The sequence below is a fragment of the Arachis hypogaea genome, chromosome 4, assembly GCF_003086295.3.
Source record: "Arachis hypogaea cultivar Tifrunner chromosome 4, arahy.Tifrunner.gnm2.J5K5, whole genome shotgun sequence".
NCBI classification, from domain to species: Eukaryota; Viridiplantae; Streptophyta; class Magnoliopsida; order Fabales; family Fabaceae; genus Arachis; species Arachis hypogaea.
This window is the reverse complement of record NC_092039.1, coordinates 94,364,882-94,370,881: the sequence shown is the minus strand read 5'-3', so window position 1 is coordinate 94,370,881 and position 6,000 is coordinate 94,364,882.

Genomic DNA, 6,000 nt, shown 5'->3' with positions numbered 1-6,000 from the left:
GGAGCGATTCAACAAAGCCTGCCTGGACATACAACACTTGCCCACTGAAGCAGCCATCATGGGACTGGCAAACGGCCTAAAAGAGGGACCGTTTAGCCAATCCCTATCCAAACGATACCCGACCTCCCTATACGAGGTGCAGGAACGGGCAGAAAAATATATCAACATGGAGGAAACCTCCCAGCTAAGAGACTCTTCTAGGAAGGAATCAACCTACCCGTTCCGAGATCGAGATCGGGAACAGAAGAAGAAAGAGGAATCCAACTCGGACAAGCCACGGAAGTATCATAGCTACACTCCCCTCCGAGTTTCCCTGGTAGACGTCTACAGAGAAGTATGCCACACCGAAAAAATCCCACCGCCCCGACCTCTAAAACACAAGAGAGCAGGGAGAGATCGGTCCGAATACTGTGAATACCACAAGCTCTACGGTCATTCTACTAACGACTGCCACGACCTAAAAAATGTTATAGAAAAGCTAGCCAGAGAAGGAAAACTCGACAGATACATAGCAGAGAAGGGAGAAGAGACCAAAAAGAGAAGGAGGGGAGATAACGAAGATCGGGCTGAGCAAACCCCGCGAACCCCTGAAAGGCACGTTCACATGATAAATGGAGGTTTTGCAGGCGGAGGAACATCCAGATCCTCGCGAAAAAGACACCTCAAAGACGTCTATCATGTCCGAGAAGACAGCCCCCTGCCCGAATTACCTACTATCTCGTTTACCCGAGAAGATGCTCAAGGGGTAATACCCGGGCACGACGATCCAATGGTAATCACCATCATCCTAGCAAACGCCAACCTACATCGAACCCTGGTTGACCAGGGAAGCTCAGCAGATATCCTGTTCAAAACAGCCTTCGACAAACTCGGACTTGAAGAAAAAGAGCTAAAGGCCTATCCCACCGACCTATTTGGGCTAGGGGACACCCCGATCCATCCCTTAGGATACATCTCGCTACACACTACCTTTGGAAGAGGCGAGCAATCTAAAACATTAAGCATCGACTACATTATAGTCGACGTTACCTCAGCGTACAACGCCCTCATTGGGCGACCAACCCTAAACAGACTAGCAGCTGTAGTCTCGACCCCACACCTCTGTATGAAGTTCCCTACCGCAAAAGGAATCGCTACCCTAAAAGGCGACCAAAAACTGGCGCGGCGATGCTATAATGAAAGCCTGAGCTTAAAGGGAAAGGAGATCAACACAATAGAACTCGGGAGAGTTCAAGTCCGAGAAGACCTTCGGCCACAACCAGAGGGAGAAACCGAAAGAATCCAGATCGGGAACACACCTGAAAAGATAACAAACATAGGAGCAAACCTCGAAACAGGCCTAAAGGAGGAACTCATAACCCTCTTAAGGGAGAATTCCGACCTCTTCGCCTGGAAAGCCTCCGACATGCCAGGCATAAGCCCCGACCTAATGTGCCATAAGCTATCAGTGTACCCGGGATCCCGACCTGTCCAACAGCGACGCAGGAAGCTCGGGCCCGAACGCATGCAAGCAATAGAAGAACAAGTACAAGCACTACTAGATGCAGGGTTCATTAGGGAAGTAAAATACCCCCTATGGCTCGCAAACGTGGTCCTGGTAAAAAAGCCCAATGGAAAATGGAGGATGTGCGTCGACTACACGGATCTCAACAAAGCCTGCCCCAAAGACCCATATCCACTACCAAACATCGACGCCTTAGTCGACGCAGCCTCAGGCTACAGATATCTCTCCTTCATGGATGCATACTCGGGATACAACCAAATCCCGATGTACGGACCCGACCAAGAAAAAACCTCGTTCATAACCCCAAGGGCAAACTACTGCTACGTAGTAATGCCCTTCGGGCTGAAGAACGCAGGGGCAACCTACCAGAGGCTAATAAATAAAGTGTTCTCAGAGCACATCGGACTACAGCTAGAGGTGTATGTCGACGACATGCTGGTAAAAACACGAGAAGACAGAAACTTGGTGGCCGACCTCACCAGTGTCTTCGACACTCTCAGGAAACACAACATGAGACTTAACCCGACAAAGTGCACCTTCGCCGCAGAAGCCGGAAAGTTCTTAGGCTTCATGCTGACTCAAAGAGGCATCGAAGCAAACCCGGATAAATGCCAAGCAATACTCAATATGAAGAGCCCGACGTGTGTCAAAGAAGTACAACAACTGAATGGAAGGCTAGCCGCCCTATCAAGATTCTTGGCAGGATCAGCGATAAAATCACTACCTCTCTACTCACTCCTAAAGAAAGGGAAACCCTTCGCGTGGACCCCGGAGTGCGAAAAAGCCTTCCAAAAATTCAAGGAATTCCTCGGGCAGCCACCAATCCTAACCCGACCTTTAAAAGGGGAAGAGCTCGTACTATACCTCTCGGTCGGACATCGAGCAGTCGCTTCAGCATTAATACGAGAAAATGACCAAGGACAACACCCCATATACTTTGTAAGCAAAGCACTACAAGGGGCCGAGTTAAACTATCAGAAAATAGAAAAATTCGCCTACGCCCTAGTGTTCACAGCCCGGAGGCTCCGTCCCTACTTTCAAGCCCACACCATCAAGGTCCGGACAAATCAACCCATGAGACACATCCTACAAAAAGCAGACATGGCAGGACGAATCCTACAATGGGCGGTGGAGCTGTCTGAGTTCGACCTTCACTATGAAGCTCGGACTGCCATAAAATCCCAGTATCTAGCCGACTTCATCGCAGAATACACTGAGACCCCTGGAACCCCACTCTCATGGAACCTGTATGTCGACGGGTCCTCAAACAAAACAGGAAGCGGAGCCGGGGTTATACTTGAAAGCGACCAAGGAACGCGGATAGAACTATCCCTAAAGTTCGAGTTCCAGGCTTCGAACAACCAGGCCGAATACGAGGCCCTACTAGCAGGACTAAAGCTAGCCGAAGAGGTCGGAGCCCAGAGAATCACAATCTTCAGCGACTCCCAGGTCATCACATCACAAGTAAATGGAAGTTACCAGGCCAAAGACCCAACTATGAAAAAATACCTGGACCAAACACAGGCACAGTTACGCCACTTCCCAGAAATACAAATCCAGCACATACCTCGGGAGCAAAATGCCCGGGCAGACGCCCTCTCAAAGCTTGCTAGCACCAAGCCTGGAGGCAACAACAGAAGTCTCCTCCAAGAAACCTTACAATCTCCCTCCGTATTAAGAGAGGAAGAAATACTAAATATATCCAACCAACAACAAGGATGGATGACCCCCATACTCAACTACCTGAAGTCGGGAACTCTCCCCGCCGAAAGAAAAGAAGCTAAAAGGCTTACAAAGGACGCCCAGAATTATACATTAATTCACGACGTATTATACAGAAGAGGATTCTCAAATCCCCTCCTTAGGTGCGTTCCGACCTCAGAAACAAAAAGCGTCCTCGAAGAAGTCCACGAAGGCATGTGTGGGAACCATCTCGGAGCTCGGGCACCATCCAAAAAAGTAGTCAGAGCCGGGTTCTACTGGCCGACCTTGCAAAGAGACGCAACGGAGTTTGTGAAAATATGCCCCCCCTGCCAAAAACACGCCAATTTTCACAAGGCACCGCCCGAAGACCTTATCAGCATCACTGCGCCATGGCCCTTCGCAAAATGGGGACTCGACCTACTCGGCCCGTTTCCACAAGGACCGGGGCAAGTCAAATACCTCATAGTAGGGGTCGACTACTTCACAAAGTGGATCGAAGCTGAACCCTTAGCCACTATTACGGCTCAGAAAAGCCGTAGATTCCTATACAAAAACATTGTCACGAGGTTCGGAGTCCCCTACTCCATCACAACAGACAATGGAACACAGTTCACGGACACAAGTTTTCAGAACTTGGTGGCCGAACTAAAAATCAAACAGCAATTCACATCGGTCGAGCACCCACAAGCCAATGGACAAGCAGAGGCTGCAAATAAAGTCATCTTGGCCGGATTAAAACGAAGACTCCAAGAGGCCAAAGGGGCATGGGCCGAAGAACTCCCCCAGGTACTATGGGCATATTGGACAACCCCGCACTCTACAACGGGAGAATCCCCATTCCGACTAGCCTACGGGATGGAAGCAATGATTCCTATCGAAATAGATGAAGGGTCGCCCAGAGTCATCTTCTACAACGAAGGAGGCAACCCACAGGCACAAAGGGAAGAACTCGACCTCCTCCCCGAGGTCCGAGAAAGAGCCCGAATCCGAGAAGAAGCCTTAAAACGGCGAACGGCCCTCAGATACAATCAAAAGGTAATAAAGCGAAGTTTCTCCATTCACGACCTGATTCTAATCCGAAATAACATCGGAACACAAAAGTCGGGAGAAGGAAAGCTAGCTGCAAATTGGAAAGGACCCTACAAGGTAACAGAAGTCTTAGGGACAGGCTACTACAAAATATCCGATCTAGAAGGCAATGAGCTGCCCAGGGCCTGGCACGCCTGTAATCTAAGACGGTACTACAACTAGAAAAACCTAACCCGAGGTGTACTCTTTTTCCCTACAAGGGTTTTTTAATGAGACACCCGGCTAAGTAAGATACCCGACCTAGTCAAAGGGTAAACAGTTTGTAAATATTCCTTCTTTTTTAATACTAATCAAATTTCTCTATTTTCTCTTCCTCATGATGAAGCAAATCCTAGAAAGTACCCCACCAAGGCGCATTAATTTATGCTCGGCAAAACGCAAAAAATCATTTGCCAAGAGACCATACAAGGTCGGCAAAGATGAAGCGACGAGGTTCAAATTAATGTGAGAAGTTATAAAGTAACTCTGAAATGGCTCGAAAAGCCAAATGAAAAAGAGGTTACAAAAATAACTTAAAAAGGCCGACCAAACGACGAAGTCGGACCCAACAAAGGGAAAGTTATAAAAGTAACTCTGAAATGGCTCGAAAAAGCCAAATAAAAGAGATTGCAGAAATAACTCAAAAGGGCCGACCAACGACAAAATCGGACCTAACAAAAAGGAGGTACTCGAGCACCCGATGTCCGAGAAAAAGCTCGGACCCAAGAAAGAAGCCTCAAAACGGCAAGAACCAAGATTTCGAAAAACGCTTACTAAAAAGTTGCTTTACAAAAGCAACTAAAAAGTACAAAGCGAAAGAACGAAATCGAAGGAAGCTCCGAAAACGCTTACTAAAAAGTTGCTTTACAAAAGCAACTAAAAAGTACAAAGCGAAAGAACGAAATCGAAGGAAGCTCCGAAAACGCTTACTAAAAAGTTGCTTCACAAAAGCAACTAAAAAGTACAAAGCGAAAAGAGCAAAATCAGAAGAGGTTTCGAAAACGCTTACTAAAAAGTTGCTTTACAAAAGCAACTAAAAAGTACAAAGCGAAAGAACGAAATCGAAGGAAGCTCCGAAAACGCTTACTAAAAAGTTGCTTCACAAAAGCAACTAAAAAGTACAAAGCGAAAAGAGCAAAATCAGAAGAGGTTTCGAAAACGCTTACTAAAAAGTTGCTTTACAAAAACAACTAAAAAGTACAAGCGCAAGAACGAAACCAAAGGAAGTCTCAAAACGCTAGCTAAAAAGTTGTTATTCAAAAAACAACTAAAAAGCATAAAAGCAGGACAAAAAGTCAAAACGCAAACACCACATAAATAAAGCTAAAAAGTTACTACAAGTAGCTAAAAAGCAAAAAGGTGTCCAAAAGCGTTCACAGTAACCATCCAAAAACAAAAGAGCCCACAGGTCGGGCAAAACACCAAAAATTACAGAGGGTCAAGGTCCTTTCCGGACTCCACATCAACAGAAGGCTGCGGGGCAAACATAGAAATCGGGACTGCATCGACGGCAACGTCACCCGGGTTTGAAACCCCCACGCCAGATCCATCCCCGGCCAAAGAGGAAGTCGGGTTCTCAACAGGAACTTCGGGGTCGGACGCCGGAACCTCATCCTCGTTTGGAGCAGGAACAATCTTTCCCTCCACAACGACGTTATCCGTACTGAACAAGCTCAGATCTAGGTCGGGAGCAAGAACCCGGACCTGAGCCTTCAGATTTTCAA